The sequence below is a fragment of the Cynocephalus volans genome, chromosome 10, assembly GCF_027409185.1.
Source record: "Cynocephalus volans isolate mCynVol1 chromosome 10, mCynVol1.pri, whole genome shotgun sequence".
Taxonomy (NCBI): Eukaryota; Metazoa; Chordata; class Mammalia; order Dermoptera; family Cynocephalidae; genus Cynocephalus; species Cynocephalus volans.
In genome coordinates this window covers 106,588,393-106,600,200 of record NC_084469.1, presented here as the reverse complement: position 1 = coordinate 106,600,200, position 11,808 = coordinate 106,588,393, and the positions used below count along the sequence as shown (strand labels likewise).

The window sequence follows — 11,808 nt, the reverse complement described above, 5'->3', positions numbered from 1 at the left end:
CAATGAATAAACCTACACATGGATACCAAGCTCTACACTTCAGCAACTAGCTGTATATCATCAACAAAAATCTTCCATACTAATTCCACAAATGAGTGAAAATCTTACTCCATCATGTTGAAGGTCGTCTCTGGCCATGTAAAGTCAAGCAATATATGGAAAACTGTCTTTTGGCATACACTACACTCAGAACATGTATTTGATATGCAATTTTTGCCTAACTACACTATGAAAGGAATATAGTAGGCACTGTGGAAAATGAGCTGGATAAGAAGCAGGATCATAATGAGGATAATAAAATCCCATGAAAAGGTGTAAAACACAGTAGTATACAAAGGTCCATATTATCAGAAGCAGCAGTTAACATAGAGATAGAGCAAAGCATAAAACAGTGGTCTCACATTGTCCTGTGCTATAAAGTTATAAGAATGGCCTTAATTGCCAGGTGTAGCTTGTTCCATAGGATGACTCACTATATGAGACAAACTAGAATCTCAAAATTGTTTCTGATCCAAGTTGGAAAAAACCTTGGGAAGGTAGGAAAATGACAGAGTGGGAAAAAGCCTGTTGGTATCAGAGAGGGCAGAGAGCTTAATAGAGGGATTTGCTTAAATTCCATAAAGCAGTTTAAATGAAAAAAATGAATCTCCCAAAAATATAAATAGAAGGAGAAAGTTTTCCTTCCATGTGATGTTAAATAATCACAATTACTGGCTGGGAGCCCTACAATCATGGGCACTTCTTCAACAAGGACCTTTGTAGTGAACCTCCCAAATACCTTTTCAGAACCATTTTTATGCCTTTATTCCTCAGACAGTAGATGAAGGGGTTCAGCATGGGTGTGGTCACAGTGTACATCACCGAGGTAGCTGCACTTGAGTGTGAATTTGGTGTAGCAGCAGATTTATGCAGCAGATTTACGCCCCTAGGTTTTTACCATAAAATAAGGAGACAACTGAGAGGTGGGATGCACAGGTGGAAAAGGCTTTATACTTCCCCGAGAGCTTCTTCTTCTCCCCAAAACCGATGAGATTGCACATATGGCAGAAACTAGCTTAGAATAAGAGGAAAGAAAACCAGCAAGGGGAACACAACCAAGTAGCCCCGTTACAAAATATATCACCATGTCATTAAGAAAAGTGTCAAAACAGACCCAGTGGACCATCTGATAAAGTTCACAGAAAGTCTGGGATTTCCAAGTCTGTACAGAATGACAGCTGCAACACCATTAAGCTTTGTAATAAAGAATTCAAGGCACTCAGGATCCAGGACACCAGAACCAGCAACACACAGAGCATGTTCATGATGACTGTATAGTACAAGGGGTGACAGATGGCCACAAGACTGTCATAAGCCTTCCCAGCCAGGAGAATGTTGTCCAACATTACAAAGAATATAAAAAAGAATATCTGTGTGATGCAGCCTTTATAGGTTATGGCTTTGCTCTGTGTCTGTATATTCAGCAGCATCTTAGGGACAGTGGTGAAGACAACACAAATATCAGAAAAGGGCAGGTTGGAGAGAAAGAAGTACACGGGTGTGTGGAGGTGGGAGTCTGAGATAATGGCCAGGAGGATGAGCAGGTTCCCTAGCATGGGGACCAGGTACATGAACAGGAACAGCCCAAAGAGCAAGGGCTGAAATCTGGGTTCCTCTGAAAATCTCATAAGAAGGAATGTCGAAACCTGTGTATCATTCTCCAATTCTGTGTGTTCCTTGTGGGTGATGTGATGAGAGGAGAGAGAACAAGATATGGGCATGCATCACTAATTTTTCAGAAATGTTATCATGAGTATTTTTCAGTCAAACAGTTATTTTTGTATTTTCTCTATGACTGCTGTCCTCTTCAGTTGATCAGCCTGCAGTCCCTAATGAGGAAATGCTTCCCACTCTCAGCCTTCCATGAAGATGTCAGCTGTTTTACATTTATGATGACAAGTTCTTTCATCCATTGGAGGAATATTAAATTGAATGCTTACCATGTTCCAGGCACTGCTTAGACAGTGAGTGAACAGAGCTAAAAAAGCAAATGTCCATGCAATCCACTGATGGAGGAATAACATAGGCAAATAAAGAAATCATGAAACATGCCAGGTGATGACAGGTTCTTGGAAGAAAAACAAAGCAGGTAAAAAGGAGAGAGTGGGTCAGTGTACTATTATTATTATTATTTTCTTTTAAATGATGATTATTGAAGACCTGCAAACAAGGTGACATTTGAACAAACATCTGAAGTCAGGACAGGAGCCACATGGACATCTGTGGAGGAGGGTGACAGGCAGGAGACACAGACAGTGCAAAGACCATGAGGAAGGTGTTTGTTTAAGGGCAAAAAGGAAGCTGGTGTGGCAGGAGAATGAGCAAGAGGAAAGTGATGAGAGAGGGTGTCAGAGAAGGGTGAAGAACAAGGTGGCTTTGTTGCTGTTGAAATTAAGACACAGGGAGTCCCTCTGTACAGATGCTGCATTTGCAATTTAGTAAGTTGACTGCAAAGGTGTCCTGTGAATTGAAATGCACTTTCCCTTTATTTCTGTCTGTTGCCTTATGTTCTGGCCTCTGCATTACAAGTTATCTTTTGGAATATACAGAGCACAGTTCCCCTTTCTCTGAATGCTGCTCTCACCCCTAAACACACACACACACACACACACACACACACACACACACACACACACACACACACACACACACACAGCATGCATACACAAGAAACACACTGAGCCTCCTGGGACCTTGTTAGTACTGTGCTCTGCTCATCCACAGCCAACTCTCAGAAAGAAATGAATATCAGGTGAGCTGTGAATATCAGATTGTCTTTCCCCTAAAGAGTGCAGGATCGGTACCTAGAAATTCCTGATCAGACATCCCTGATACATATGTAAAGTTGGGCCTCCATTTCTGTATGGCCATTATCTGCCCCCTCTTTTTAAAAAAAATAAACAGTCTGTTCAATAAACAGAAGGAAAGGAAATAGATGGACCTGAGAGGAAAAGGTTTTAATAAGCTCAGGTGGTCCCCAAGAGATTGCAAGGAAGAAAAAGCTTCCTTGGTTCTAGTGATATTTCAACTCCCATTATATTAACTTGATGCCCAGCAAAAATAATAAAAGATCAAAAGTAAGGAAATTTTACACTGTTCTGTTGTCCCTGTAACGTTTTTAATTTAGGAAAACTGCTTAACTGTATTGGTTTTAATGATCACTAATTTTTTTTAGTGTTTGAAACTAAAAAAAGAAGGAGTTATCCAAAGGATAATTTAATTTCAGTTTAGTTTAGTTTTATTTTATTTTTGATTTTGACACTTGACTAGTATGCAAAATACAATTTTAATAATATCTTCCTGGTAACAAGACACATACACATTACACACCCAAACCAACAACTTGCAAAAGAAAAATGAAAACAATGACAAGATTTGTGCACTTTTATATGAAACTGTAAAAGACTTGTTTCTCCTGTGCCTAGTCCATGCTAATTTGACTAATTGATTGTTAGAAGATCTGACAACAAATGAAGCAGGTCCCTTTAGCACTCTCCTGTATTTCCTGTGTGGCACTCATTGTTTGATACTTGTGGCCTTTAGATTTTGATGTCATTCTTGACAAATCCACTGAGGACACTCTAGTCCTGGTTCTGTTTTTCATTCAACATGCAAAGGCCTCTCAGACCATGTACAATTCCCTACACATCATAACAATTGTACTTTTTACAGTGAAAAATATTCTTCATATGATTTACCCCTGAGGACATTATGTCATACACACACTTATTTCAATTTACTTCATTATACTCTGTTTTCTCCATTATAATGCAAGTTCCAAGTCAGCAGATACACTACTTAGTATATTCACCTTTGAGTTTTCACAGAAGTGTGTGAATATGGATGCATGAAGAAGAAAGAAATTTGAAGATACTGACAAGTTACAAAACAGAAGAAAAAGCAAGGGAACAAAACTAAGATAAATATAGTGGTTTCAATCCAACCACAGTTATCAAAATTGATGGGTCATTGAATATTGATCAAAACAAGATTTAAAATAACAATAATTTAATATCAACATGGATTAATAGCTACATTGGCAAAAACCTAGACACAAAAGGATATCATATAAGATCTTGAATGAATGTTCTAGCATATAGCAGAAGCTCAGATATTATTGGATAAATGAATCAGGAATCAGGACTCATTATATATGGGCATTTTATATAAGGCAAGTTTGTATTTTAATGAAGTTGAAAAAGGTTAGACTTTAAAATAAAAGCTGGCATAAATGGTTATACATCTGGAATAAACAAAGTTGCTTCTCTACCTCACACATGAAACAAACACACAAAAGGATAAAAGACCTCACTGAAAAATGAAACAATGCATTTTAGTTTAATGCATATTAGGGAAGCAACATATAAAACCTGCTGGGGGAGGGACAAATGATGTCAATTAAGGCAAAATATGCAAAAATAAGAATATAGACTTGTATTTAACTAAATCATATTTAACATTTTATGTCCAAAAAATTATCCCAAAATGTCCATTTTAAAAGAATAATTGGTTAAAATCATTTGAAATGCCATTAAGTACATAAATATGGGCATATGATAAGCACAGGTAAATCATAATGGTGATGTATGAGCCGATATATAAGCATTTGAATATTTGTTCATACTCTGTAATTTTTTTTAGAAAACAACAAGAAATCTCTTTCACACTCATCATCATGGGAAAAAACTTTAAAAGCTGTCACACTGATTTGTGTTGAAATTTTTAAACAAATAGCAAAGGTGCACTCTCTAATTTTCCTGACAGAATATAATGTCTTTGGGAAATAATCTCAAGACAGATAAAATTTTAATAATACAGATATTCTTTATCACAGGATTTCTCAATCTCAGGATTACTGACATTCTGGGCCAGGTCACTATTCGTAGTGGAGTCTGTGCTGTGCATTGTAGAGTTTCAGCATCATCACTGGTCTAACCAACACAAATATATTCCACAGCATGAGTGAGGAAATTACTGCAAAGTAAATCTGATTAGTATACCCCTTTTTGCCTATGAAACAATAAATGCTAGCGAGGTTGTGGAGAAAAAGGAACTCTCATACACTGTTGGTGGGTCTGCAAAATGGTGCAGCCTCTATGGAAAATGGTATGGAGGTTCCTCAAACAATTGCAGGTAGATCTACCCTATGACCCAGCTATCCCACTGCTGGGAATATACCCAGAGGAATGGAAATCATCAAGTCGAAGGTACACCTGTTCCCCAATGTTCATCGCAGCACTCTTTACAATAGCCAAGAGCTGGAACCGGCCCAAATGTCCATCATCGGATGAGTGGATACGGAAAATGTGGTATATCTACACAATGGAATACTACTCTGCTATAAAAAAGAATGAAATACTGCCATTTGCAACAACATGGATGGACCTAGAGAAAATTATATCAAGTGAAACAAGTCAGGCACAGAAAGAGAAATAACACATGTTCTCACTTATTGGTGGGAGCTAAAAATAAATAAATACGTACACAAACAAGGGGGCGAGAAGAAGACACAACAATTACAATTCCTTGAAGTTTATACAACAAGCGAACAGAAAGGAGATTGTTGGGAGGGAGGTGGTGGGTGTGGGGAGAGGGAGGAAGGAGGGAGGTTTTGGTAATTGGCCACAACAATCAACCACATTGTATAATGACAAAATAAAATTAAATAAAAAAATTAAAAATTAAAAATATTTGTAATCATCTGAATAATTAACAGAAAGGAAGATATAGATAAATTTATGCCTCATGAACTGCTGCTGCAAGGTAGCATTTGCAAGCAAATCACTGTTCTGTATGTTTCTCATCGATATGAAAACATACTCAAATATTCCTCATCTTACAAATAAGAATGAAATGCCCTCACTTGACTGCACATTCCTCCAATACTAACACCGCCTAATTGCAAAATCATTGGAAACATGTTTTACTTTTACTGAAACCACATTACCCCTCCCATTCCTCCTTCTAATAGTGACTCCATCACATTTATTTCATTGTAAACACTGATCTTGTGGTGCTGAGTTCAATAGACAAGTCTCTGTTAGCATTAGAAATAAATGCATTAATTAATTAATTAATTAATCATGCAAGCAAATAACCTTGGGAACTGCAATCTGTCACTGTGCTATCCTGCTTTGGTTCTCAGGTGACCTCAGGTAAAGGTCCTCATCTTCCATTCTCTAAATGTTTTCCACAGAACCTGTTGGGCTCTAAGACTGACTCAATGTGATCTCTGAGAGGAAGTTGTGTGTGTGAAAGAGTGAATTCCTGATTGAATGGATCATGATGGAGACAAATGCTGTCCCTAAACAGAACAGCAGGAAGGAGTCAAGCACCAGTCCCTGAGCCAGACTTGGGGCTTCAAAAGAAACAACCATGTTCTGTCCAGACATGTTTGAAGACTCTTCTGGGACAACAGCAGAAGGGAAATATACAGTTCCCTATAGCCGCTCATTAGGCACATTTCTCTCTTCTTATGCCAGCCTTAGAGCATAACATATCCCTGTGGGACAATGGTCTGCACAAAAATTTTTTTTTTTCTGTAGATTCTGTGTTCCCAAGAGACCAGGCTGAAAATCAGGGGAATCCAGTCTTTATTATTCCTGCTGCATCAGCTCTACTGCCTTCCATAGAGCTAATCTACTAACATCTTATCCCAATCCCAAGTTAATGATTTCTTCGAAGTCTAGCACTGGAGAATCTGTCTCGCTGATGTTCCTGGGATTTTCAAAGCCTTGACTGGTGTTGGGGACACAGCCCCTGATATTTCCTAAACATTGCTATTCCCTTCATCCACAATGGGGAGACCTCTGTTGTGAGTACCACACCCGTTGGCTTTAGGACACATTTTCCAAAACAATTGGAATATTCATACTTAGAGCAAACATTAAGAGTGGTCATTTAGTTCTACATTTAAGAAACTTTTAGTAATTATAAGTTGTACATTTAGACTTTTTATTCACAGTACCCTGAGATTAGTAACTTATAAACATTCTCTTATTTATTGGTTTTAAAAGTCCACTCTGTGTTGTCAATACTGTTACAACCACATTGTATATCTGCAGAAATGGGGCTCAGAAGGGTAAGTAACCTGCCCAATGTTACTATGCAGGCACGTAGGGGTGGCTGTAATTGGTTCTCCATCAAGATGTTTCCAGGTCTCGTGCTGTAGGTCAGTGTTTCTCAACTGGAAAGGATTTTGACTCCAAAGAACACTTGGAAATTTTCTGAGAAGTGTTTATTGTCATATCTAGGGAGGTGCAACTGTCACTTAATAGGCTGAGATACGAGGTGCTGCTCAACACCCATTAGGCACAAGACAAGTCCCACTACAAAGAATTATCCTGAACAAATACCAACAGTGGGGAGGTTGAGAAACTCAATCTGGACAAGCACTTCTCCAAAGTTATCATATATATGGATCGCATGGGGATCTGTTCAAATGCAGATTCTGTTTCAGCAGGTGGAGGGTGGACCAGATATCCTGCATTTGTAACCAGGTCCCAGATGATATTTATACTAATGGTCCTGGTCTGAGGATCACTCTGAGTATTAAGGCTGTGACCCAGTGTTGGAGTCAGGTGTAAGAATTTGAGAATGTCTCCACCAAGAACACCCCACCCACCTTAGGTCTGACCTTAGGGTGATTGAATGTTGGACCCAGCAGCTCAGCCTCTGCATACACTAGTTTACACATGCCTCTTGAGTATTTCCCTCATAACAGGAAATGAAATTGTGAGGCCATTGTTACTTCATCAATAAACATGGGAAATCCCATCTACCTTATGGAGGTGATGTAACAAGAGGCAGCATTTTAGAGCTTCTGGGAAATTAGCTGGCACATAGCAGATGCTCACTACATAACAGCTATTGTGACTATGTTCCAGTTTCATATTTACCATGCTCCTATTGACTCCAGAAAAGTCTTTGGGGACACATAGTTCAGCATTGCCCTGATGCTGGGGGACCTTTTCCAAGTGTCCCAGGCAGGAAGCAGAGTGCTTGAGAATGCATTATTCTATGCTTTTGTACTCATGGACAAAGCCTCTAAGCCCCTCATGGTGGGTCCAAAATGGACCTAGTATGAATTTTTAGACTCCTTCAGGCTGTTTTACTGTGCTCTGCTTTTGGGAATATCTGTTGGGCTGCTGTTTCTTTTTGCAGCAAATTATTTCTACAACTCTTCTCATCTTCGTTAACACAGGTCTAGAGCATAAATTTCATAAATGTTTGATGTCAATAGAAGTAATATTTACATGTCTATTTTAACTCCACCCTCAGGTAGATTGTTTTATTTTATTTTATTATTTTATTTTGTCAATATACAATGTGGTTGATTATTGTGGCCCATTACCGAAACCTTCCTCTCCCCTCCCTCTCTGCCCTCCCTCCCAACAATGTCCTTTCTGCTTTGTCGTATCAACTACAAGGAGTTGTAATTGTTATGTCTTCTTCCCTCCCCTCAGCACTGGTTTCTTGTGTATTTATTTATTTATTTTTAGCTCCCACAAATAATTGAGAACATGTGATATTTCTCCCTCTGTGCCTGACTCATTTCACTTAATATAATTTTCTCTAGGTCCATCTGTGTCATTGCAAATGGCAGTATTTCATTCTTTTTTATAGCAGAGTACTATTCCATTGCATAGATATACCACATTTTCCATATCCACTCATCTGATGATGGATATTTGGGCTGGTTCCAACTCTTAGCTATTGTAAAGAGTGGTGCAATGAGCATTTGGGAATAGGTATACCTTCAACTTCATGATTTCCATTCCTCTGGGTATATTCCCAGCAGGGGGATAGCTGGGTCACAGGGTAGACCTATCTGCAATTGTCAGGATGGCTAATATCCAAAAGACTGTCAATGATAAATGCTGGCGAGGTTGTGGAGAAAAAGGAACTCCCATACATTGCTGGTGGGACTGCAAAATGGTGCAGCCTCTATGGAAAATGGTATGGAGGTTCCTCAAAAGATAGTTTTATATTTTACAATTGTTTTTTTTTTTTTTTTTAGTTTCAACCAATTAAAGTAAATTCTTTTTTTTTTTTTAATTTTATTTTGTCGATATACATTGTAGCTGATTATTGCTCCCCATCACCAAAACCTCCCTCCCTTCTCCCTCCCCCCCTCCCCCCCAACAATGTCCTTTCTGTTTGCTTGTTGTATCAACTTCAAATAATTGTGGTTGTTATATCTTCTTCCCACCCCCCCCCCGGTTTGTGTGTGTGTGTGTGTATGTGTGTGTGTGAATTTATATATTAATTTTTAGCTCCCTCCAATAAGTGAGAACATGTGGTATTTCTCTTTCTGTGCCTGACTTGTTTCACTTAATATAATTCTCTCAAGGTCCATCCATGTTGTTGCAAATGGCAGTATTTCATTCGTTTTTATAGCTGAGTAGTATTCCATTGTGTAGATGTACCACATTTTCCGTATCCACTCATCTGATGATGGGCATTTGGGCTGGTTCCAACTCTTGGCTATTGTAAAGAGTGCTGCGATGAACATTGGGGAACAGGTATACCTTCGACTTGATGATTTCCATTCCTCTGGGTATATTCCCAAAAGTGGGATGGCTGGGTCGTATGGTAGATCTATTTGCAATTGTTTAAGGAACCTCCATACCATTTTCCATAGAGGCTGCACCATTTTGCAGTCCCACCAACAATGTATGAGAGTTCCTTTTTCTCCACAGCCTCGCCAGCATTTATCGTTCATAGTCTTTTGGATTTTAGCCATCCTAACTGGGGTTAGATGGTATCTCAATGTGGTTTTGATTTGCATTTCCCGGATGCTGAGTGATGTTGAGCATTTTTTCATATGTCTGTTGGCCATTTGTATATCTTCTTTTTTTTTTTTTTTTTTTTTTTTGTTTTTTTTTTTTTAAATTTTATTTTGTCGATATACATTGTAGCTGATTAATGCTCCCCATCACCAAAACCTCCCTCCCTTCTCCCTCCCCCCTCCCCCCCAACAATGTCCTTTCTGTTTGCTTGTTGTATCAACTTCAAATAATTGTTGTTGTTATATCTTCTTCCCCCCCCCCCCCGGTTTGTGTGTGTGTATGTGTGTGTGTGTGAATTTATATATTAATTTTTAGCTCCCTCCAATAAGTGAGAACATGTGGTATTTCTCTTTCTGTGCCTGACTTGTTTCACTTAATATAATTCTCTCAAGGTCCATCCATGTTGTTGCAAATGGCAGTATTTCATTCGTTTTTATAGCTGAGTAGTATTCCATTGTGTAGATGTACCACATTTTCCGTATCCACTCATCTGATGATGGGCATTTGGGCTGGTTCCAACTCTTGGCTATTGTAAAGAGTGCTGCGATGAACATTGGGGAACAGGTATACCTTCGACTTGATGATTTCCATTCCTCTGGGTATATTCCCAGCAGTGGGATGGCTGGGTCGTATGGTAGATCTATTTGCAATTGTTTAAGGAACCTCCATACCATTTTCCATAGAGGCTGCACCATTTTGCAGTCCCACCAACAATGTATGAGAGTTCCTTTTTCTCCGCAGCCTCGCCAGCATTTATCGTTCATAGTCTTTTGGATTTTAGCCATCCTAACTGGGGTTAGATGGTATCTCAATGTGGTTTTTATTTGCATTTCCCGGATGCTGAGTGATGTTGAGCATCTTTTCATATGTCTGTTGGCCATTTGTATATCTTCCTTAGAGAAATGCCTACTTAGCTCTTTTGCCCATTTTTTAATTGGGTTGCTTGTTTTCTTCTTGTAAAGTTGTTTGAGTTCCTTATATATTCTGGATATTAATCCTTTGTCAGATGTATATTTTGCAAATATTTTCTCCCACTCTGTTGGTTGTCTTTTAACTCTTTTAATTGTTTCTTTTGCTGTGCAGAAGCTTTTTAGTTTGATATAATCCCATTTGTTTATTTTTCCTTTGGTTGCCCGTGCTTTTGGGGTCGTATTCATGAAGTCTGTGCCCAGTCCTATTTCCTGAAGTGTTTCCCCTATGTTTTCTTTAAGAAGTTTTATTGTCTCAGGGTGTATATTTAAATCCTTGATCCATTTTGAGTTGATTTTAGTATACGGTGAGAGGTATGGATCTAGTTTCATTCTCCTGCATATCGATATCCAGTTATCCCAGCACCACTTGCTGAAGAGGCAGTCCCTTCCCCAGTGAATAGGCTTGGTGCCTTTGTCAAAGATCAGATGGCAGTAAGTGTGTGGGTTGATTTCTGGATTCTCTATTCTATTCCATTGGTCAGTGTGTCTGTTTTTATGCCAGTACCATACTGTTTTGGTTATTATAGCTTTGTAGTATAGCTTAAAGTCAGGTAGTGTTATGCCTCCAGCTTTATTTTTTTTGCTGAGCATTGCTTTGGCTATTCGTGGTCTTTTATTGTTCCATATAAATGTCTGAATAGTTTTTTCCATTTCTGAGAAAAATGTCTTTGGAATTTTGATGGGGATTGCATTGAATTTGTATATCACTTTGGGTAGTATGGACATTTTCACTATGTTGATTCTTCCAATCCAAGAGCATGGAATATCTTTCCATCTTCTTGTATCCTCTCTAATTTCTCTCAGCAGTGGTTTGTAGTTCTCATTATAGAGATTTTTCACCTCCTTGGTTAACTCAATTCCTAAGTATTTTATTTTTTTGGTGGCTATTGTAAATGGGCAGGCTTTCTTGATTTCTCCTTCTGCATGTTCACTATTGGAGAAAAGAAATGCTACTGATTTTTGTGTGTTGATTTTGTATCCTGCTACTGTGCTGAAATCATTTATCA

At 38.6% G+C, this 11,808-nt stretch overlaps 1 pseudogene; it reads right to left on the bottom strand.

Moving 5' to 3' along the window:
* Nucleotides 1-729: 729 nt before the first annotated feature.
* On the bottom strand, nt 730-1,595 carry LOC134387621 (olfactory receptor 7A10-like; annotated as a pseudogene).
* Nucleotides 1,596-11,808: the final 10,213 nt, after the last annotated feature.